The following is a 26,392-nucleotide window of genomic DNA, read 5'->3' on the forward strand; positions in this document are numbered from 1 at the left end:
GGGTTTTCTTAAAATATAGATTCAATTTATTTCAGAAAAAATATATTAAATTTATTAATTTAATATAAAGCTTTTGTTCTAAAATAAACTAAGGGCAAGGGCATATAACCCAGGTATAAGTTATAGGTCACTTTACTGAATTCTTACAAAAATTTAATATCCTGCTTAACATATGGTAGCTGATATTTTTATTATCATTTACAGTCAAAAACTGTGTATGGTTCTGGACATAGTCTATAAAAAAACAACTTTAATCTTAACTCTGCTAAGTTATGAGAAGAACAATATAGAAGAGAGAAAACAGGGTTTATTTTAAAACTTGATAAAATTAAAAGAAAGAAAAAGTACAATGGCAAGGAGGGTCATAGTGCTTGTTTGGGAGAGTATATCAACTTGAATTAGGGCTGCCTTTGATTCTCTGTGTTTTGAGTGTTTAAATACATTTTCTCAGTCCATCTCTCCATCTTTTCTTCTGCTCAATATTCCTAGCTGGTAGTTTCCACATAATGATGTCCTTCATTATGGACCTTAACCTCTGGAGACATTAACCTAAATTTCACAAGACGACAGCTGAAAAAATGGCCTTATATAATTGGTTCATTAATAGAAGTACATGTATGCTAACAGATGACTTACAGAAAATAATTCAGTAAGATTGGCTATCTTTGAATTAAATTACTTCAGCTTTATAGGTTGCTACTATTTTAAGTCATTAATTTTAAGAGTTAGATATGGAAAAATACATATATTAGATTAAAAAATAAAGTAAATTTTAGAGAATAATGAGAATTATGAAACTAGTTATTAGTTCTGCTCTTTTAATATTGTTTTTGTTCTCCTATTTCCCTATTTCTCCTCCATCTGCTTTTACTTTAATTGCTCATAAAGTACAGTGATCTAGGCATTAATAGAAAGAATACATCTGTCCTAACCCTTTCTTTTTTCTTACATCCTTTATTCCTTCCATTGAAACTTTTACTTTCATTGATACTTATATAGAGCAATTACGGTCTTGTGTCACTTAAAGATGGGGGTATGATTTGAGAAAGGCATTGTTAGGCAATTTTGTCTTTGTGAGGACATCATAGAGAATACTTACACAAACCTAGATAGTACAGTCAAGTACACATGTAGGCTATATGATGCTGCCTATTGTTCCTAGGTTATAAACCTGCACAGCATATTACTGTACTTAATACTGCAGGCAACTGTAACACAATGATAATTATTTGTGTATCTAAACATAGAATAGGTACAGTAAAAATGTAGTATAATATTATGAGACTGGTAATATATGCATGTTGTTGATTTAACCATCATTATGGATGACAGAATTGTATATTAATTGAAATAAAATATTAAAATTACTCTCAAACTTTAACATTATAAAATATTTTAAATTGTCATCTTAAATTTGAACCAGAGGTTTTGTTTTTAATTCTTCCATCTACTTACAATCTTAAATTGTTTTATGAAGAGAAATATTACTTTTAAATATAACCATTGTTATTGCAAACATATTCGTGAGGAATTTCATTAAAAATTAATAGAAGTTAAATTGAAACACAAAGATTATTTTTGAAATAACTATAAATAATGTTTTATAATATAATATCCATTTTGGGGAGATTTTCATATATCATGGTGATTGGAAGTGCAGGCATTTTAGATGTCAATAAGTATAATGAAATCCTAAGATTAGAATATAAAGAAAAAATAACTACTTATTCAAGTAATGAATTTGCAAAAGGAAAAAGAGAGATTCTTGTATTTACCCCAAGTATATCTTTTATCAGTCACACAATAGCTGAATATTCCCCACATATTTTTTTTCCTTAGGAAATCCTCATGACTGTCATATTTGGTGTAGGATTTTATTTTATTTTATTTTTTAAAAAAAGAACTTTCATATGACCCTAAACTAACACTTGGAAATTTCTAACTTTTCTAACATATAAGCAGGGAGGAGGTTAGGGAGATAAATGTAGCCTTCCCCCATATATACTTTATTTACTTTGGTTTTTAGATATAGTCACTTAAAAATGTGTACAATAGAATAAAACATAGATATCAAGCCTCTATTTATATATATTAATATATTATTAGGTGCTATATTCTGAAAATATAGTTAACAAAATTAACTCGAACATTAACCTTTTATTTATACTATCATTTAATAAGCATTTTTATGGTAGAAACTATATTCTACAATTTAAGTATATTATATGAGATATCCATGTAAGAAACCCAAAAACAAAATGTATTCACTTTTCAAGATTTGTAAAGTGTATAGCTTAAACTCTTAAATAACATATTTAGGGTCATCCCACTAGTTAGTGTTAAAGCCGTCTAGGGAGCAAAATATCTCTAACTGGGAAACATTTGGCTTATTCCTTTTCATTTTATATTTGGATCATCTAACTCCAGGAAATTATTATTTTCATGTTTCAACCTAGAAACTCCTGAGGCAGAAAGTCAGGATCAGAGCATTTTTGCTGTGATCCTCAAACTAATCCTTAGGGTGATTCTAAAAGAATCATTTGAAACATTTTCAACACTAAAAATTTTCTTGACCTCAGCAGATCATCTAAAAATATGACAAGTATATGCAGGATCATCGTTACTTGGATCATATGCTTGTTCATTTTTGTTTCCCTTATCCTGTTTTTTTTTACAATGAACCCTTCAAACATCAGTTGATAACTGGCGATTCATTCAAGATTAAGGCCAAGGAACAAAATTGCTACTTTTATGGTGTGTGTATGTATATGTGTGTGAGTGTGTATCTGTGTGTGTTTGTGTGTGTATGTTTGTGCCTGTTTTATATATGCCTCTGTGTGATCACTGACTTGTGGAATTCACATTAGGATGAATGCCTGGTAAAATATTTTGCTTCTAATAGTCCTCTCCTGAACATACCTACTATGGTTTGGCTCACTGTGCCCAGCAAATCTCAAATCAAATTGTAATCCCCACAATCATCATGCTTCAAAGGAGGGACCTGATGGGAAATGATTGGATCATGGGGGCAGTTTCACCTACTCTGATCTCATGAAAGTGAGTGAGTTCTCATGAGATCTGATGGTTTTATAAGGGGCTCTTCCCCCTTCACTTTCTCTCCTGCTACCATGTGGAAAAGGTGCTTGCCTTATTCACCTTCCACCATAATTTTAAGTTTCCAGAGGCCTCCCCAGCCATAGGAAACTGTGACTCAATCAAACAGTTTAGAGGGCTCAGAAGATGACAAGAAGATGTAGGAAAGTTTGGAACCTCTTAGAGATTCGTTGAATGGATTTGACAAAAGTGCTGATAGTGTTATGGTCAATGAAGTCCAGAAAGAGGTAGTCTCAGATGGAGAGGTGCAACTTATTGGGAACTGGAGCATAGGTTACCCTTGCTATGCTTTAGCAAAGGGACTGGTGGCATTCTGCCCCTGTTCTAAAGATCTGTGGAAGTTTGAACTTGAGAGAGATGCTGTAGAGTATCTGGTGGAAGAAATTCCTAAGCAGCATTGTTCAAGAGGTGACCTGACTTTCTTTTAAACTATAGCATCAGTTGCATGTGGTGGCTCACACCTGTAATCCTAGCACTTTGGGAGGCCGAGGTGGGTAGATTGCCTTACGTCAGGAGTTTGAGAGTAGCCTGAGGAGCACAGCGAAACCCCATCTCTACTAAAAATACCAAAAAATTAGCTGGATGTGGTGGTCTGCACCTGTAGTCCCAGATACTCGGGAGGCTGAGACAGGAAAATAACTTGAACCCAGGCAGCAGAGGTTGCAGTCAGCTGAGATCACACCATTGCACTCCAACCTGGCAACAGAGTGACTCCCTCTCAACAAAAAAAAAAAAAAAAGAAAGAAAGAAAAAAGAAAAAAAAATGTAGAGTCATGTGCATTCACAAAGACATAATTTGAAATGGAAACTTATGTTTAAAGGGGAAACAGAGCATAAAGCCTTAGAAAATTTACTGCCTGACCTTGTGGTAAAAAAGAAAAATCCATTTTCTGGGAAGAAATTCAAGCCAGCTGTAGAAATTTGCATAAGTAAGGACAAGTTGAATGTTAACAGTCAAGATAATGAGGAAAATATCTCCAGAGTTTTCTTACATCTTCATGGCAGCCTCTCCCATCACATGCCTGGATGTTTAGGAAAAATGGTTTGGTGGGTTATGCTCAGGACCCTGCTGCTCTGTGTAGCCTCAGTATGTGATGCTCTGGGTCCCTGCTGCCGCAGCTCCAACTGTGGCTAAAAAGAGCCAAGGTAAGCTCAGGCCATTCCTCAGAGTGTTTTAGCCCCACACTGTAGTGGCTTCCACATAGTGTTGAGCCTGACAGTATACAGAAGACAAAAGTTGACTTTTGAGCCCCTCTGCCTAAATTTCAGTTGTATGGGAGTGCCTAGATATCCAGGCACAAGTCTGCTGCAGGGGTGGAGCTCTCATGAAGGACCTCTACTAGGGCAATATCAAGGAAAAATATGGGGTTGGAACCCTCACACGGAGTCCACACTGGGGCACTCGCTGATGAATCTGTGAAAAAAAAAAGGCCACTGTCTTCCAGACCTCAAAATTGTAGATCCACCAACAGCTTGTACCATGTGCCTGGAAAAGCCACAGGCATTCATGCCAGACTGTGAAAGCAGTTGCAGGAGCTGGACCCTGCAAAGCCACAGAGTTGAAGCTGCCCAAGGCCTTGGAAGCTTACCCCTTACATCAGCATGTCCTGGATGTGAAACATGGAAAGGAGATTACTTTGGAACTTTAAGATTTAATGAGTGCTCTAACAGACTTTGAATTTGCCGAAGTCAATTGCCTCTCATTCAATCCCTACAGCGAATTTATTCTAGCCACCAGCTCTGCGGATAAGACCGTAGCTTTATGGGATCTGCGTAACTTAAAATTAAAACTCCATACCTTCGAATCTCATAAGGATGAAATTTTCCAGGTCCACTGGTCTCCACATAATGAAACTATTCTGGCTTCAAGTGGTACTGACCGCCACCTGGATGTGTGGGATTTAAGTAAAATTGGGGAAGAACAATCAGCAGAAGGTGCAGAAGATGGGCCTCCAGAACTCCTGGAGTTATTCATGGAGGACACACTGCCAAGATTTCAGATTTTAGTTGGAACCCCAATGAGCCTTGGGTCATTTGCTCAGTGTCTGAGGATAACATCATGCAGATATGGCAAATGGCTGAAAATATTTACAATGATGAAGAGTCAGATGTCACGACATCAGAACTGGAGGGACAAGGATCTTAAACCTAAAGTATGAGAGATGTTTCTGTTGAATTTAATGCTACATGAAGGCTTGATTTATCAAGTGCCAAATGGCTTTGTATAGTAGAAAATATAAGTGCGGTGGCTTCTGGCTTCTTTATCCTCTGATTCTAGCACTTTCAAGTGAGCTGTTGCGTACTGTATCATATTGTAGCTATTAGGAAAGAGATGATTGTTGCTTAAGAAAGAACATCGCTATTGATTTAAAATGCAAGTAGCAGCATACTGCCTTTGATTCAACTGTTTAAGTCCTCATTTTCTCAAACTAAGTGCTTGCTGTTCCCAAATATGCGAGAGTAACTTTTACACTTTTTCCTTCCAACACTTCTGATTGGCTTTGCAGAAATAAAGTTAAAAAAAAAAAAAAAAAGCTCCTCAGTTTTGGCAAATTTCTCCCATTTGGAATGGAAATGTTTACCCAATTGTGTCTTGGAAGTAACTAACTTGTTTTTATTTTACAGGTTCATATGTGGAAGGGACTTGCATTGTCTCAAATGAGATTTTGTATTTAGTATTTTCAGTTAATTCTGGAATGAGATAGGACTTTGTGAAACTATTGGGAAGACATTGTTGGTTTTGAAATGTAAAAAGGAAATAAGATTTGTGAGGGGCCATGGGCAGAATGAGATGGCTTGGCTTTGTGTCCCCACCCAAATCTCATCTCAAATTCTAATCCCCACATATTAAGGGAATAAACTTGTGCGAGATAACGGGATCATGGGGATGGTATCCCCTATGCTGTTCTTATGATAGTGGCTTTTTACCAGAACTGATGGTTTAAAAGTGTCACTTCCCCCTTCACTCACTCTCTATTGCTGCCATGTGAGAAATGCTTCCTTTGACTTTCCACCATGATTATAAGTTTCCTGAGGCCTCCCCAGCCCTTCGGAACTGTGAATCCATTTAACCTTTTTTCTTCATAAGTTACCAATTCTCAGGCAGTTGTATATAGCCATGTAAAAATGGACTAATACAATATCATCATTTATCTTTTATCTTTGTCTTCCTGTGTCTCCCTCTTACACAGGTAAAGTCCTAGGAGTCAGAAGATACTAATTTGTGATGCTGGTATTAAGACAATACTTATTTATTCTTCCACTCAGAGTTTTAGTGAGGGCAGAGAGTAGAAAAAGTATCAAAGAGATAATTGTAAAAAGTACAATATTTTCAATATTCAACTGCACTGGCCTGATAATAAGCACATTTGCAATATTAGGTATCTAAGAAATGGCACTTGTGTTATTTCACAAGATTCTATATAACGATATTCTGTAATTACAAGTTAAAGTCATTTTAAACTGTACAGAATTAAAATATTACTATATTAAATAGTGATAACAAAATAATAGATACAGTAAAACTTAACTGGGAAAATACTATTTATAATAAAATCATTTCAGGATTCTGATGTCAGTCTAATGGGAGTTGTCCTGTGAAATAATTGCTGGAAAAGATAAAGTAGGGTTTGATGTATGACGTTTTCTGATTTTACTGATAAATGGCTGAGGAACATTGGCAAATATATATATTTCTATAAAAATAAAAATGAAAGTGGTCATACCATATAGGTTTGCTTGTTTCTCTAATAATAGGTAACATGTATTAAAAACTAATTTTATATTAAAGCCTGGATGTAAGCATTTCTTATGCAACCCATGATAGCCCTATAAAGCATTTTATCATTATTATTCCCATTTTACACCTCAATAGCATAGGTTGTTCTAAGATGCAGGCAGTACATCACAAATATATGAATCCCTGCAGAATAAATCTTGATACCACGCCTAGAACATTGTTATTCAATATAAATAAAATCTAAGACTAAAAAAGAAGCAACTTATTGTAATTATTCCTTGCATTTTTTTCTCAAAAACATTGAAGAATTGACATTTTCTCTAACATCTCTCATGTGACTATTAGAAAATCAAATGAAAATAGCTTCCTTTATAAGTTACTTCTTGTTCTACCTTCATTTTATGGCCCAGTATAAAATATCTGAAATACAATAAAAAGTGGATTAAACACATAAAGTAAACACAGTGGACCCTCTTTTCTGCTTAATTGCATAGAAAACCACACCTTACTGGAACTGCAGTGACATCGTGTGGCCTAAAGTGTTTAATTTTGTTTTTATATGCAAATCATTATTCATATTTTCTGATTCTCTTCAGTTCTGAGTTTAAAAGCCACTAGTTTTTATTCAAGAAAATGACACCAGCATAAATTCTGAATAAATGCTAAATATTCCAGAAATAAAATATTAAATGGAAAAAATATTTAATTACAAATATGGCTAGCAATAATTGCTGACCTAGTTTTATTCAGAGGAGTGTGTTTAACTTGAAGTATATTTTGTTGTTAAAATATTTTTTAAATATGTAGGAAAAACTCATGTCACTTCATTTAAAATTGGAGAGCAAGTAATAGCAATCATTTTGCTATTTTTATGTCATTAAAAAGAAATAAATATTGTTTTTAAAGTACTAAATATGATCCCAATATCTGCATGTCAAAAACATTTTTCTTCTGTGATATGCACATCATCTTTTTAATGTATATCTTTTAGTTTTATCCTTTAAGTACAAACTAATAAATAAATTGAAGTTATGATTTCCTCAAGCCTTTGCTTTCTTCAGTTATTTCAGTATTTGCCAGATGGCATCTGATTATTTTCAGTGTTCCCCAGGGTTCCAAATTAAACACACTAAATCACATCTTCAAAATTTAAAGAGGAAGCATAATTGCACTTCAAAAGCTCTTATTATACCTCTTACGAAAATATAATTGTGAATTAAAGAATATTATCTTGAATATACTGATAGCTGCAGTTTGTAAAGCTAATTTGTAAAAAACAAAATAATGGTGATATATAATTTAAACTAATTTATTTACACATGTTATATATATGATATTCAAAATTAGTTTAAACTAATAGTTAACTCATTTCATATGATAAAATATACATTAATCATTTAATAATGTGTATCTAAACCTATATCTGCTCTATAATCATTTAAGTTTTAGAAAACAATTAGTTCATTATAATAAGTATAATTAAGATATTCTTCATGGCAGTAGCAGTATATATTGATTTCTATAATTACAATGTGTTTGTTCTAATTTCTCCATATGTGCTACTGAAATGAACACTGTTGTTTCTTAGTATAGCATTTATTCTACAAATTTTAAAATGAGTGTAGCTGTTTTAATGACTAGAATATGTGAAGGAAATACATTATATGTATACAAATTCTCATTGCAAAGATAAATATGTCAACAACAAACGCATTATTTTGTGTGACTTGTAAATGAGTGCTTCACAAGTACTGGGACACTAGGTTAGTTACAGCCGATTATGTTACCCCTTCTAATTGATAACTGAAGAAAGGCTTTTAACTTTAGTATTTTCTAGATTTATTACTTAATTAACCAAAAGTCTACTCTAACTCTCTGGGATACTTCTAACTTTAAGATAAACCTTGAGTAAATTATAAATATAAAGCAGATACATAATTGTTATGACTATATTTACTCATTTATTTTTACTAGAATATTGGTAAAATCTGCATGCAAGTTAGCTAAGGACAAAGGTATGTTCCCTCAGATAAAAATCTAATATTCTCTATTTTTAATGTCCCCAAATAATGTATATTTAATGATTTTATTACTTTCTATATTTGCTCCATAAATCAGGAATTATATTTTAAAGAATTTTTGAAATTTTTAACCTGGGATTTCTAATATAATTGTTGCAACATACTGTAAGATGCATTTTAAACAAATTTTACAAATTTCTTCTGATGATCTAGGGAGAAATAGGAATAATAAATGTATATGATTAATGGTACTCTTATTTATTGAACTATATGTTACATTCTCAAGCTTTATTGAGGTCTAACTGATAAAAATTATATGTGGTTGTGGTGTAAAATGGGATAATTTTATACATTTATACATTATGAAATGATTACCACAATCAACATAATACATGTAACACCACAAATACAAGAAAATAAGTAATTTAATTTGAGGACTAATTTCTTTTCATATTGCAATTGATATTCTGTGACAAATTATAATAACTTTTGCTGATTCTGATGCTTTATAAATATTGTACTTTTAAAAATTTCTAGTATTATTTACGTATACTATTACAATTCTACTTTAATAAATAAGCAAACTAAAGCTAATATGTGTTATCTTGCTTGAGGTCACAAAGTTTCTATGTTTTCAGAAACACTATTCATTCTGAGTTGCTTCACCACAAAAGATTGATCTCTTTTTATTCTATATTGCTTGTTTTTCTCTCATTATGTCCCTGGAACATATTTAAATTTATGAAGTTAATTAGGAAAAATGTAGATAAGTATCCCAGTTGATATACAAATTATTCCAACAATAATGACCCATAACATCCTTATAAAAACAAGCCTTTCTGTGATCATTTAAATATTTAGCACTTTAAAATTTTCCTAAAATCTTCAAATGTTGTTTGGCATTCACAAGCATGACTTAATGTTACATAATGGCTGTAGATGTTGGTGTTTATTAAAAGCCTTCAAGAATCTTTTTATTAGATAATTTTTCAATCACAAAAATATCATATAAATTGTTATCTGTCTTATTCTGGAATGGCAAGTGTTCTACATTTACATATATATTTGATGTTTCATGTATTTTATTACAAAGTTTTTAAATTTTAGCTATGTTATAGTAATTTTATTTAATTCTGACCATAGTATAAGCTGTCTAATTTTACATTTATTTAAATTTACATTTACTTTCTATCTTACATGTACTGAGGTAATAAAATTTACACTGATTGTGGAAAAAAAGGTTGAATTTTTTGACTTGTGTTTTTTTCATGCTCTTAGAAATGTAGACTGGCAAGTCTCTCTTCTTTTAAGGGATACACACAGACACACACACACACACACACACACACACACACAAAGAGAAAGGGAGGTCAAATGGTAAAAGGTGAGAAATTTAAAAATATGTGAAAAATGTGAGAACATATGAAAAATGATGGGTCTGGATACATGTAAATGTTACCCATGAAGAAGTAGAAAGTGCCTGTCAATGAAAAAAATTGCTTTTAAACTTTATAAAAGTTATAATGTATTTTCAAAAATATATTTGAAGTTAAGTCAAGAGAACACATTTAAGAATCTAAACATAATTTACATTTTTATGCTAATGACCATGACTATAGAAGAAGTTAGAAGTAAATAAATATATTAATCAATAAATGATTTTATGGTACAAGAAATAAAGGCATAAAGCCAATATTTATTTTCATTTACATTTTATCCTATAATTAAAAGGAAAGACTCATTTTTATGACGAGATGTGTAATTCTTTGCATGCAAATAAGAAAAATCTACAGAGCTGAGAAAAAGCATCTATTAAAAGATTTTATGTTGCAGTACACACAGGTCCCAATGCATTGATGACTCATGGCAACGACAAGTTTTCTTGCAGCATCTGGATATTTCAGTAAAAAGCTATAAGTAAATCTGTTTCTGAATAACTTAGGAAGTGGCAAACTGTACAATAGTGAATCTACCTGGATAACAGTGTATTTTAGAGATTTTGGTAATAAATCTAAATAATAGTGAATTTTTAGTTATTGATATTATTTCACTATTGAGGGACATCTCTTTCCAGGTCTGTGAGGGGCTTGGTTTCAAAGGCAGGAGTTTTCCACCTCCATCCATGAACCAGAGGGGTTTGAAATGTAAAGTTCTTTGTCTGGGTGTAGGCTAGCTAGAGAAAGCTGGGTGAAGCTCCTTTGTCCCAAAACACTCTACAAAAACTCTGGGAGGAGGGAGCTCTGTAACTCAGACCTGTTGGCCAAGCATCCAAACCAGTTATCAGAGTCAAAGATCAATCACTCCAGAGGAAGTTTAAAAGAACTCTTCTCATTGGATGAGAACACGAATGGGGAGGAAATAAATCAAGGGTTAAAACTCCAGGAGCTCGTTACCTATAGGGATTCCTTCTCTGGGTCCCCTCTCATGACAGTATGGGAGTTGTCTTTCTTTCCCTCTCTCTCACCGTCTAATAAATTGCTTTTCCACAATACTCTTTGAGTGCACATATTTATTAAAAAGGCAAACTCACCATGCCTTCACGGCCCCTTTCCCTATTCTTCTGGGTTAGCGAGGCTAAGAACCTCTTGGGAACTGGAAGCTGAGTATGCTCCCCTGGTTACACTATGAATAATAATAGTGAATTTTAGAGATTTAGAAATATAACTATCTTGTTGATGTTTACAAATTTAAATGCATGAATTTGGATTTACAAATTTTACTTTAATTTTTAAAACCACCTTAATGTATGGTTGACACAAAAAGATGTCAATATTTAATGTATGCAATTTAATAAGTTTGGAGGTAAGTATGTACATGTAAAATCATTACCACGATCTATGCCATAATCTTCTACATCACTTCCAAAAGTTTTCTCCCACCCTCTTCAGTTATTATTGTTATTATTATAGCAATAAGAACATTTAACATAACATACTCTCTAGCCACATTTTTAAGTATACAAAAGATATCTTTAACTATAGGCACAATGCAATACAATAGATCTTCAGGACTTACTCCTTTGTAAATGAAACTTATTACTCTTTGGCTAAAAAATCTTAATTTCCTCCTCTCCTCGGTACCTGGAAACCACTATTCTAGTCCCTACTTCTATGAGTTTTATTATTTTAGATTTTTTAATATATAAAAGGGATTATGTAATATTTGTCATTCTGTTTCTGGTTTATATCACTTAGCATAATGTCTTCCAGATTTGTCCATATTGTAGCAAATGGTAGAATCTACTTCTTTGTAAAAAACTGAATAATATTAAATTGTATGTATACACTATATTTTCTTTTGCATTCATCCACTGAAGAACATTCCAGTTGCTTCTAGGGCTTCTCTATTGTGAATATATGCTACAATGAACATGAAAGTGCAGATATCTTTTTGAGATCCTGATTTCAATTTCTTGAGTGTACTCACAGAAGTGGGGTTGCTGGATTATATAATTATTTTATTTACAACGTGGCAGGGAAGTGTCACCCCTTTTTTCCATAGCTGTGCACCAATTTTCATTCCCATCAACAGTATATAAGGGTTCCCTTTTCTCTACATCCATAACAATATTTGTTATCTGACTGGGGACTGTGACTCGCTCCTGTTATCCCAGCACTTAGGGAGGCTGAGGTGGGCAGATCTCTTGAGGGCAAGAGTTTGAGACCAACCTGGGAAATATGGCAAAATCCTGTCACCACAAACAATAAAAATATTAGCCTGTTGTGATAGTGCACACCTGTCTGGAACCTAGTAGTTACAGATACTCAGGAGGCTGAGGTGGGAGGATCATTTGAGACAGGAGGTTGAGGCTACAATGAGCTGTGATTGTGCCACTGCACACTAGCATGGGCAATAGAGAAAGACACTGTCTCAAAAAACAGAAGTTGTCTTTTGTAACTGATCCCTTGTCATACACCATACATAAAAATTAACTTAAAATGAATTGAACAATAATACGTCAAGGATTAATAAAATTTCTGGAAAGAAATATAGGGGAAAATCTTCTTGATATTGGTCTTGACAATGATTTCTTGGACATGATGACAAAAGCATAAATAACAACAACAAATATACACAAGCAGAACTACGTCAAAAGAAAAAACCTTCTATACTGCAAAGGAAAAAAAATGAACAAAATGCAAATTTACCTATAAGGATGAAGAAAATATTTGTAAATCATATAGCTGCTAAAGGGTTAACACATAAAAAATATAAAAATCCCATAATTCAATAGAATAAAAACAAAGATGCCAAGTTTAAAATAGACAAAATAATTGAACATTTCTCAAAAAAAGACATACAAATGACCAACAGGTATGTGAAAAGGCATCCAATGTCACTCATTATCAGGGAAATGCAAATCCCATAACCACAATGAGTTATTACTTATAACCTATAAAGGTTATTATTGGACATATATGTTTTAACAGGAAGACTACCTGTGCATATTTCTATTATAAAGAGTATTATGTACTACTAATCACCTTTTCTCTCCTGTACCATATGCTATAATTTACTGTAAAGAGCACTACATTATTGTAACAGGACTCCCATTTCAATTAGACTCCAGTGTGACTTATGTCAACATTTAAGTTTTTCTACACATAGTTATATGTGGTGATGTGAGTGAGATTTTTTTAAGAGCTTAATTTATATGTATTAAGCAAAGTAGAGAAAAACAAATAAATACTGTAACTTGACTTTTCAAAACTAACTTAAATCTGAACACCAAGTGTGGATTTATTTTGTCAGAACATTGTGGGTGTTTAGGCAGAGGAGGATGCAAAAACAAATTGCTATATTTTAATTACAAAAATATTACAAAATCTTAGAAAAAACATGTATAAGAACATAAGAAGAAATAAAACCGAAGTAGTCCTATATATGGAAATTTAAAAAGTAAAGTAACACCATGTTCTAAATTTTGAAAATCTTGATAAAATAGACACCTTTCTAGAGAAAAATAGAAATGTCCAAAAATCTGTGTATAAAATATAACTAAAGATTATTAATTGTTAACAAAATGAAAAAATATATATCAAAGAAAAACATTAAAAATTCCAAATTTAGATTAACTTTAGCCTGGATGATATCAACATTCAGAAACATGTTATCATACTATGCTTAAGTAAACTGTTCCAGGAGTAACATACAGCAAACTGACACAAGAACAGAAAATCAAACACCGCATGTTCTCACTCATAGGCATGTGTTGAACGATGAGAACACATGGACACAGGGAGGGGAGCATCACACACTGGGGTCTGTTGTGGGGAGGCTAGGGGAAGGACAGTAGGGAGTGGGGAGGTTGGGGAGGGATAACATGGGGAGAAATGCCAGATATAGGTGACGGAGGGATGGAGGCAGCAAACCACATTGCCATGTATGTACCTATACAACAATCCTGCATGATCTGCCATTGTACCCCAGAACCTAAAGTACAATAGACATACAGATCAAAAAAGAATACTCATAATATATCGAATAAAACTAGCAAAATATTACCAAGCTGATTAATCAATTATAAAAATTTAAAACAATTTCTTTAAACCACGTATGAACAAATATAGATATAACATTGGTGATTTAAAAAAAAACTATTTTTCAGCTTAGCTTTGTATAATGTGGCTAAAGCACTAAAAAATGTAATAATTATTTAGTAGTAGAGAAAGAGTACAAAATATAAAGAAGAATGCTGAAAGTATTTATCAAAATGTAATATGTGCTTATGAAAGTACATGCTGAGACATAATATATAAATTTTAAAAACAGAGGGACTCAAAAAATAAATGTAAGAATGCTTTACTAAGAATACAAGAAACACCTCATACCAACATGCAGCAAATATGGTTTTATAATAGATAGTTTTGTTAGGAATTAGTAAGAACAACTTAATCACTTAATTTCTAAAGAATCTCTTATCAATAAAAAATAAGATATCTGAATGTCAAATTCTGTAGAAGTCTGAGAATCTTAGATCACTACAGAAGAAAATGTAATAAAGACATTGTGATGTAAATTATCACAAGATAAAAGTCTATGTAACATAAATATTTAAGCAATAGCTTAATAGAAAATGTAAATGGGGAATAATTTTTTGAAAATAATGAAAAAGAACACCAAAGTATTTTAAAATGTTTTAGCTGTATAAAGAAAATTAATGTACTAAAAAATTTAAACCAAAACTTGAAAAAAGATGTGCCATTTTTTTCTATCTAAAATAACTGACATTTATGAAAATGCTAATTACCCAAGATAAATATACATATTAAAAGCTATCATAGAAAATAATTTAAGAGACAGTTATTTAAGTTTGAAAACCAGTTTCATAATTATTATGTCCTTAGTGGTTTGTAAAAACTGAAATTCAATCAGTGGTCAAAAATCAAAACAAAAAACTTCTTGACAAAAATGGTAAGCCTGCAATGCCTAATGATTTTGTGCATAGAATATTTTGGTAGTTTACCCAGGAACTAAAAGTTACCACTTCAAAACTAACTTCAGAAAAAATTATATTACCAGATATAAAAAGAGAAAATACATAATAATGCAGTCAATTCTTCAAGACAACATGAAACTGCCAAGTGTGAACGCACCTATGGCCCAGAACTAGAGAATACAAGTACCAAAACTGACAGAACTAGAAATAGGAATAAACACATCAATAATTATGGTTGGAAGTTTCAACACTTTTTTCTTATTAACAGAACAAGTAGACAGAAAATCAATAAGAACAAAGAGGATACAAACTATGTCATTAAGCAACTTAACCTAATTGACACTTGAAAAACACATCAACATCAGGAGACATGTATAAGTGCCATTACAGTTATAGTTAAGTTATAGTTACAGCTATATAACCAGCTAATTGTCTCTGGCATGGCTTTTGTTGTGGCTATTTTATAGTTTGTTTTTTTTTTTTTTTTTTTTTTTTTTTTTTGAGATGGAGTTTCGCTCTTGTTACCCAGCCTGGAATGCAATGGCGCGATCTCGGCTCACCGCAACCTACGCCTTCTGGGTTCAGGCAATTCTCCTGCCTCAGCCTCCTGAGTAGCTGGGATTACAGGCACGCACCACCATGCCCAGCTAATTTTTTTGTAGTTTTAGTAGAGACGGGGTTTCACCATGTTGACCAGGATGGTCTCGATTTCTTAACCTCGTGATCCACCCGCCTCAGCCTCCCAAAGTGTTGGGATTACAGGCATGAGCCACCGCGCCCGGCCAAAAATCTATTTTTTTTTTTTTTTTATTTAACAGATGAGGCAGTCAAGTCAAAGACTTACAGTACTGTAGAGAAAAATCATCTTTCTGCCTATTGCTCCTGAACATGGGCTATAAAATGGAGTCAAATGGATGAATTTTTAAATTACCAATGGCTGGTGATTGTATGTTACCTTGGATAGGCTGTGTGTTTCACATTGCTATTTTTTAATGTCTCAAGTAAGCCTAGTATAGAGCCACATTTGAAAAATGTTGGCCTACCATTAATATATTCAGTAGGATCACTTCATCAAGGAGTAATAGAAAATTCAAACAATAAGATATATTGTTTCAAATAAGATGATTCTAAATACAGCAGGATTTGGTTAATTCAGTGTCTCAACGATGTTTTCTTTCTTTCTTTTTCTTTTTCTTTTTTTTTTTGAGACGGAGTTTCGCTCTTGTTACTCAGGCTGGAGTGCCATGGCGCGATCTCCGCTCACCGCAACCTCAGCCTCCTGGGTTCAGGCAATTCTCCTGACTCAGCCTCCTGAGTAGCTGGGATTACAGGCGCCCGCCACCATGCCCAGCTAATTTTTTGTATTTTTAGTAGAGACGGGGTTTCACCATGTTGACCAGGTTGATCTCGATCTCTTGACCTCGTGATCCACCCGCCTCGGCGTCCCAAAGTTCTGGGATTACAGGCTTGAGCCACTGCGCCCGGCCTCAGGGATGTTTTCAAGGACCCAACTACTGCCTACCTTTGGCCCCACCATCCTCTGTTGTGTCATCTCCCTCTTTTATGATCAAAGCTACATTTTTATACACTGACGCCCGAGGGAGAACATGGCTTGTCCATCTGAGTTCATGCCTAAATGTGATAAAACTGTTCCAAAAGCTAGAACTGAGTCATTTGTCTACTTCTGAGCTTACCACTAAGAAGAGAAACAAACACATTATACCTACCCTGAAACAAATAGTATTTACTCCAGGCATTTAGAACAAAGGAGGCACAAGAACAAATATCCATGAATAGCAAACTGATTTGAAACTCCTACTAACTTCCATGATTTAAAATAAGAAATGTTTACAATTTCTTTCCACATTGTCAACTTTCTTTTGATAATTCATATTTGAGATTTTACAAGCATTATATATAGTTTTTAAAAAACGCTATTTTCCCCAGATCTATAAGTTTCATTTGTGAACACACATAATTAATTCTTGTTAATAATATAATTGATGGATTCTGAGGTTCCACAGTATACACACACACCCACACACGTATATACATACATATGTGTATATATACGTATATACGTGTGTGTATATATACATACATGTGTATATGGCCTACCCTTGGATGTGTGTGTGGATGTATATATACACACACACACATCCAAGGGTAGGCGTAGGCCAGAATATATATATATATATATATATATATATATATATATATATATATATATATATGTACACACACACACACACATAAATTCATTACTATTTTGCTTTTACCACACAAGAAATGATGCAGTCATTCAGTGTGCTGGGAGCAACTGTCATGCTTTGGAGAGAAAATAGCCAAATTATGTGGAACAGAAACTGTTTATTTAAAAGTAGTTAAGAATGACTCTACTCTACATATATATATCTACACCTAATTCTGATATCCATCTACCTAAAATTAGGATAATGTGTGTGTATCTGTGTAAGGCATAAAGATACTGTCTGTGTGTCTAGATTTCATTTGTCTTTAAGCTGCTGTGTAGAGAAAGATTGTTTAGTTAAGCTTAGACTGGTAATGTTTTTACTTCTGTTCAAATTTTTCCTCATTGAGAGTATTAATCGTTTTAATCAATTAGAACCACATTATTTAAATAGAACCGGTGACTCTTTTGGAAAAACAAATATTTTTTTCATGAATCCTTGTTTCCTTAGAAAGTAATTCTCAATTGTGGTATGTTTAATACTTTCAGAATGTAGCATTACTATTAATAAAGGGCTCAGTTGCCATTAAAATAACATGAGTTGCAATAATATAAATGCCCAAAGTACTATTACAATCAGCTGTGTTCTTAAGATTACTGTATTTTATAACATGACTCAATGTCTATATGTTGTTTTCATAATAGAACACCAATTTTTTTGAAATAATGATTAGAGGAATGTAAGCTATAAAAATGTATAAACTATTGTTGACAGAAATTCCCTACTCCCAATATTTCCTCTGCAGAAACATTATCTAAGAGCCTACAAGTTTTACTCATCCTTTGGGAGTAAAAGCTCTAAAATGTCTTTATTTAAAGAGAAGTATATCAGATAGATGTGGCAGTAATATAAGACAAGTAGACAGAACTATGTCCTCAGATTAAACAGGGTATAGAAGGATCAAGCAGGTACTCAGACACATTCATCCAAATAGAACAAGGGGCTTATGCCTTCATTTTTGAAGGGTCTTCATTTAAAACAACTTGATGTGGTTAAGAGTATAAATTATTTTAGTGTTATTAAACCTCCTTACTGAGATCAGCAAACATATGGTGAAGATTATTACAACATGAGATTTTATTAGATATTTAAAATCCTAGGCATTTTGTGTTTCATAATTCATATAACACCAATGTTCCTAACATTTCTCAGTTTTTGCCCCTAGCCTCTCCCTTTCAGTATTTGCCTTTTTCATTTCTCTGAAAAAAAATCTTAGGTTCAAGGAAAAGGTAGGCATAAGGGTATTTATAAAAGAGGAAGTAGCAATTTCACATGTATCCTTCTTAACTGATTTCTTAATTCTAATACTCATCTATTGGGATTCTCTATACAAAAGGAAAACATGGTCAAATGTAGTTAAAAATTGGCTTGAAAACTCCTGCATCCTCATATTCATATCATCAACTTGTAATGTTCTGTCTTGGAACAGATGTTCTATCCTGCAAAAATCTCTTACTACATAGGTAGGACACTTATAGGTGCTCATTTTTCTCTCATTTTGATTAGCAATGCCTCATGGGGTTATCATTCCTTTCTATCACAGTTGTATGTCGGGTGAGTGGAAGGGCTGATAACGAGCCTCTTCTTTCACAGGTGCATAGCTCAATAAGTATCATATACAAAGAACTCTACACAAGAAAGCACACACAAACAGCCTCGTCATTATCAAAGCATTATTTAGACACTGAAATTCTGGACTTAGGGCTGATGTCTTAAAGGGAGGAGACTTTGATGCTGTGCAAGGAGGATTGAACACATTTTGATTTTAGGAATCAGGTTAATTATTGTGGCCAGGAGGGAATGTATTAGTCCATTCTCAAACTGCTAATAAAGACATAACTGAGACTGGGTAATTTCATAAAGAAAAAAAGGTTTAATTGTCTCACACTTCAGTATGACTGGGAAGCCTCAGGAAACTTACAGTCATGGTGGCTGGGGAACCAAACACGACCATTTTCACATGATGGCAGGAAGGAGAAGTGCCAAGAAAAAGGGGAAAAGCCCCTTTTAAAACCATCAGATCTCGGATGTGAGGGCCATCTGGCTGCAACGTCTGTCACCCCATTGATAGCCAGGGTTGATTTGGCTGATCTGTCTTGAGTAGATGGTTGTCCCGTTCCTCCCTTACCATTCCATGTGCATCCCTCCCAAAGCCGTGCTCTTGTCGACAATGATGACCATCCCTGATAAAGAAGGACTGGTCTTTGGTCAGGTGTATACCAGTAGATGTTCTCCCCTGCTAGAACATCCAAACAAGCTCTCAAGGTCCATTCAATGGGGGAAGTAGGATAGTCAAGCTTCGAAGACTCCAGACATATCCAAAGGAGGGGATGCATGTGGCATTCTGCCTTTCTAAGAAAAATAATAATAACAAGGTCTCATGAGAAATCACTCACTATCACAAGAACAGCATGAAGGTAATCACCCTCATGATTAAATTACCTCCCACCTGGTCCCTCCCATGACGTGTGGGGATTATGGGAACTACACTACAAGATGAGATTTGGGTGGGAACACAGTCAAATCACACCATTCCACCCCTGATCCCTCCCAAATCTCCTGTCCTCACATTTCCAAACACAATTATGCCTTCCCAATGGTACCCCATAATCCTAACTCATTCCAGCATTAACCCAAAAATTCAAGTCCAAAGTCACATCTGAGACAAAGCAAATCCTTTCCTCCTGTTAGTCCATAAAATCAAAAGCCGGTTAGTCGCTTCCTAGATACAATGGAGATAAAGGTGTTGGGTAAATACACCCATTACAAATGGGATAAATTGACAAAAATGCAGGAGATATGGCCACCACGCAAGTCTGAAATCCAGCAGGGCAGCCAAATATTAAATCTCTGAAATGATCTCCTTTAATTCTATGTCTCACATCCAGGGCACGCTGAAGCAAAACTTGGGCTCTCCTCCAGCCTTGGGTAGCTCTGCCCCTGTGGTGTGCAGGATACAGCCCCTCTCCTGATTGCTTTCATGAGCTGGCATGGTGTCTGTGGTTTTTCCAGGTACACAGTACAAGCTGTTGATGAATCTACTATTCTAGGGTCTGGATGACAGTGACCCTCTTCTCACAGATCCACTAGGCAGTGGCCCAATGGGTACTTTTTGTGGGGGCTCTAACTCCACTTTTCCCTTCCACCTTGCCCTAGCAGAGGTTCTCCATGAGGGTTGCACCCCTGCAGCAAACTTCAATAAGTTTTTTTTTTTTTTTTTTCGCTTTCATCTTTCTATCTTAATAAGAATCACCAAATTTCTAGTTAATGTTGTATGGTCAATAATATTTCAGCCTATTTTTCTTTCTGTACTGATTTTATTCTCAGAATCTTATATGGAGCTGAAATCATTGTATCAATTTTCTAAAAATGCAATCTTAACCACTTTCCAGGCGTTGATTCCTCAATTTGCATTTTCATGAATGTATATTAACTTATTGTGACATATGAATGTACATATTTGGGGATTAACTTTATCAAATTTAAATGTTGTGATGTCCCAGTGAGCATAAAACCTAGTTATTTTGGTGCACCTGCTCACATAATTGATTTCTATATTCATGGGGATTCTGAAGCACTAAATGCATGAGCAGTTATCATTAAGGCAGTTTCACAGGCCTCTAAATGTTGTGTTTTAATAATCCACAAACTCTGTAAAAGAGAATATGAATAAAGACTTAACAGTTGCTTTCAACATCATGAATAGCTGTTATTATTTTTCTCTGAACCATAAAAATGAATCACTATATGTTTGCATCAGAGCATTCAATTCCACTTAAAAATTATGTGTTTTATCATGTAGAAGAAATGTTAGCTAAAGATTAAAAAGTTTCACACAGTCTAGAAATCTTCCTTGCACTTGAATAAATGTAAATGATGGTTTAGAAAACATTTGATATTAAATATATGCTTAATAGAGTTTTCTCAACCCGGATTTCCATGTATTTGTGTAATTACATGTACTTGAATCGTGGCTTGGACAAAGGCAATTCTTTAAAAAATCCACAAGTTCTTCTAATTGGCCACTGGATTGATACCCACTGATAATAAATGCACAAATGAATAATTGTTTATAGGGGGTTTCCTCATATATTTTTGTAAAGCAATAAAAAATTGATTTATTCTCTTTAATATTTTCCCAATTGCCACCAAATTAGTAGTTACACATCAATAGGAATTTTATTGATAAAAGTTTTTATGTCCTCATCAATTTTTCAAATTTAGTAACTAATAAATTTAAAAAGTAGAAGAGGTAGTATTTTAAGGTGTATATCTGGTTTTTCATAATTAAGACATGGTCAGAGATATGAATTCATATAAGTTTGTAGGCAGTCACTAATGATTAGCCAAGACATCAAGCATGTTAAGAGGACAAGACTTCAGGAGTGTGATGAGAAGCACAGGAATAGGTAGAAAAATATGGGACTTTAATGATGGGAACAGGATGTAATAATGGTTACCTTCATAAGACATGCCCTGCATAGGAAGCTCTTAATAATAAAGTAATTCTCATTATTCTGATTATGACTCAACATAAGCAATATGACTCAAACTCTTACCAGTTAGTCTTTCTCTCTAGGTACCTCAGTGTTAGATTCAGCAGTCCTTAACAGTGTTAATAGTGGTAGAATTTTAATTGAAAGAATACATAGACTAATATTACGGTTTTTGCACATCAAAAGCTATCTGGTATTACTACTGTTAAATATTCAACATTTGAAAAGCAGAGACCGCAGGCACAATTACTGGACCTCCTGTCTTGGAAGCTGCTGGTAGACTATGCTTTGCGGTGTTCCTGTATGTCTTATGACAACTTTTCTGCAGGAATATATTTTCAAGGATGTCTCTGTAACAAACGGCCCTGAAAGCTAAAGACAGAATCTTCCTCTAGGTCAGAAGGTACATTTGTTTCTTAACCAGTGTAATATAGTTTTCCTCCAGGGCAAAGGATGGACAAGTTTGCTAACAAAATCCTTACAGGAATAGGGGCTGGCTAAGTTCAGTATTGCTTGGCTTTGATACAGACTCTTCTGTGTGCCATGCTCATTCTGAACTTATTCTGATTCGGAAGCATGGGACTTAAGAGGCAAGGGAACCATTGCAGACATTAAGTTCCTGTTGGACCGTGAGTAATAAACTATCTAAATCCTTTTAGGCTTATTGATTTCTTATGGGTTGAATCAATGGAAGTCTGGCAAGCAATATTCTTGCTGGTTAGGGATGTTTTGAAGTCTTGTTAGAAGATTTCTTGGCACTGGAATAAAGTCTTGCATTTCCCACAATTGTTCTGTTAGCACTGTCTCTGAACTCACTGAATATACAACTTATCATTATGGTTTTCTAAATATTGCTTTTCTGTGAAAATACAGCAAATAAAGTGAGGAAATAGACTCATGTACCAAATAAGCCATAATGTAAATAAATTGACCAGCCAAATTGAGAGAATTTATTGAAGAATCAGAAATTGGTTGACAACAACTGCCAAAGCAAATTCTAGATACCATAAAAGCTCAGAACCAAAAAATAATTTACAGTACTCTTTGTCCCATAGTCAGAATACACAGGTTTGGGAACCATGGGATTGAATAAAGGAGAGGCTTTTCTCCCTATTACTCAAAATTAGATTTAGAGAAAGAAAAATGTTTTATAAATAGAGAAAAATTTCTACTAGGGGACGAAACAGTGTTTGTATTGAACTGGAAATTAAGAATTCCACCTACATATTTTGAGCTAATCACGACACTGAATCAAAGCCCAAAATGGGCATATTTGGAGAGAGAAACCACATGTTAACACTGTATATCATTTTCTAGATTAAACATAGAAGATTGCAACTATGCCATACAGGAACGCTAACCAATGCTCATATAATAACAGTCTCTATCTTTAGTTGTCTGTTCAAAAGGGGAAATCTTATGAGTGGAATATATTGTAACTTCCGCCAAATAAAGAAGCCACAGAGAGAACCCCCTCCTTTGACCAGGATTGTCTTTTAGGGCTTTCACGGACAGATATTAGTAGTTTTCTGATCAAAGTCTCTCAGGAATCCTAGACAAGAAGCAAGCTTATTTTCCCAATGGGTTACTAATTATTAAGGCCTATTTGAAAGAAGTGTAAATTTAATTTTTATTGGTCTAACTCCTTGCATTATTTTGAGTTTCACAAGGAGCAGACTGTGATATAAGGATTTGCATAAAATTTATGTGGAAATTGTTCCCAGAAAATATTTGTACAGGAGAGGAGATATGAGACAGGAAAGGAAAATTAGCCAATACAGGAGTGCCTTATTAAGCGAGTTACCATGGTGAGCAACTGAAGGTAAGTCCTGCTTTGGAACTATGGGACTTCATTTAGTATGCACTGCTTAGAATGATCTCACCTGGAGGCAAGGGATCTGGGGTATATCCACATTACCTCCCATCAATCACTGGTTGAGAGCTGCTCCCAGGAACTTGTCAGTTCATTGACACTTATATGTGGCATGAACATAGCAGGTTCCAGAGGGCAGAAAACACTCAGGGAGAAAGCCTCAGAAAGTGGCAGTTGGAAGTTAGTCTGGTGTGGGCAAAAACATTAAATATTGACAGGACATGTGCAGAGTGCCAATTACATGGACCACACATTTTATTTGCTTAGTGAGATGAAATTTATTAATACTAATAAATACACTTTGTCTAATGATTTTCAATGGGGACTAAAATGTCTGCTGTTGTGTTTTGTTTCCTAAAACTCCTTCACCACCATATTTAATGGTTAGATAGAAAAAAATTGATTTTTTATATGAAAGCTAAAATCTTATGTCAAAACAAGTTTATTATGTTACATAAAATAAGGTCAATGAGATAACTATATGGAAAAATGTGATGTAAGTTTAAAAGCTATAATAATTTCAATTCATTAATTCCATAAATTCTCAAATGTAAAGATTAAAAACTGCTGAATGCCCTACCTGAGAAGAAGAACTGGCAAATTCAATAAATGTACATATTTTCATGTATAATATTTTATGAAGTATTCCTGAGTAATCCCATCTACAATATAAAAAATAATTCATTCTAAACATATTTAAATTTTGATACTTTATGCTACACCATTGGAATATAAGATACAATCCACTTTCATGTTGAGTATGTCATAAATAAATAATGTCATTTATCAATGCTTTAAATGTAGTATAAATTTTACATTAGACTAAACTTTATTTTAGTGTAAAAGAATTGCATAACTTGAAACATAATGAAATTTCATAGTAAAAGTTAAAAAAATAATTGTTGCTTTGATTAAAGGTATTAGAGACCCACTATAAGGAGAAAGATAACAATAGTAAAATGCATTGATAGTGAATGACTTTTTAAAAAAATACATTTGGTTAATGCAAATAAACATTTAAGTGATTGAAAAAACTTAAGTCATTGGAGGTTATCTACAAAATATAATGTTTTACTAAATGTTGACTTTAATAATGAATGTATGTGGGATAGAATTGACAGTAATGATTTTTAGAGTGATTATGTACTGAGCTTTCTTTCCATTGCTATAAAATATATTTTTTCACTTCTGTTTTTTCAACTTTAATTACTATAACATATAATACTAATTATGCTTTCTTTATTAGATACTAAAATTCTGTATACTAGACATTTTGTTATTTGAGATGCAGTTTTGACCCGTAGAGATAAGTGGCTATACATAACATGTTATGATAGATACATTGCACAATGAATTTCAAAACCAGGTGCCGGTTTATAAATTTGTCATGAAAATTAAATCGCTTTTGAAAATTGAAGGATTTAGTGGTAGATTTATATATTAAGCCATTTATCCAAAATTTATTTTCTTTATTTTCTAAATTTACAACTTGAACTAGCCATGTAAATAGAGCCATGTTCATTTTTATTAATCATAGTATTCATATTACTTTGAATGTGAAAGAGGTTTAAAATATTTCAATGAAAGTCATTCATATTATTTTATGATTCTCAAAATGAAGTTTAAGTGCTATGCTATTTTTAAAATGTGCATATATCAGAATTCAATAATGTGTTAATTTTGTATCTAAATTAGATATATTTACATTTGAATAATTTACAGTTTTCGATATACATTCAATTTATTTTTATCAGATCTATTGAGGTATAAAAAATTGTTCATGTCTACGAGGTACACATGATGCCTTAATATAACTATACATTATAACGTAAATACCATAATCAAATTAATGAACATATTCATGCTTCACATAGATTTTTTTTGTGTGTGGTAAAAATACTTGAGATATACCTCTTAGCGATTTTCAAATATACATTAGCATTACCTATAGTCAATGTGCTTTTTAATATATCTCCAAAATTTATTCATCCTGTATACTGAAATTGTAGCCTTTTACCAATATCACTGCCACTCCAAACCCTTGGTAATTACCACTGTACTCTCTGCTTCTATGATTTTGACTTTTTTAGATTCCACATATAAGTGAGATCATACAGTATTTGATCCTTGTTTTTGATTTATTATCACTTAAAATGACTTCCACATTAATCTACATTGTTGCAAAGGACAGAATTTCCTTATTTTCAGTATAGTCTATTTTTTTTCTTTTCAAAGGCTGAACAAGGCTGGACACAGTGTGCCATTCCTGAAATTACAGCATTTTGGGAGGCCAAGGCTGGTGATCTGCTTGAGCCCAGGAGTTCAAGATCAGCCTAGGGAATGTGGTGAAAACCCATTTCTAAAAAAATAAAGAAAGAAATAGCTGAACAATATTCTCTTGAGTTTATGTAAGCCATCACACATATACAAACATAGATGTGTTATACATATACATACT

The 26,392-nt window shown here is 33.4% G+C and overlaps 1 pseudogene across 1 annotated transcript; it reads left to right on the forward strand.

Moving 5' to 3' along the window:
- Positions 1–4,769: 4,769 nt before the first annotated feature.
- Positions 4,770–5,648, forward strand: LOC100895852 (histone-binding protein RBBP7 pseudogene; annotated as a pseudogene). The gene has a single exon (XR_013532738.1). The product of XR_013532738.1 is annotated as a histone-binding protein RBBP7 pseudogene (transcript).
- Positions 5,649–26,392: the final 20,744 nt, after the last annotated feature.

This window comes from Callithrix jacchus, chromosome 3 (assembly GCF_049354715.1).
Source record: "Callithrix jacchus isolate 240 chromosome 3, calJac240_pri, whole genome shotgun sequence".
Taxonomy (NCBI): Eukaryota; Metazoa; Chordata; class Mammalia; order Primates; family Cebidae; genus Callithrix; species Callithrix jacchus.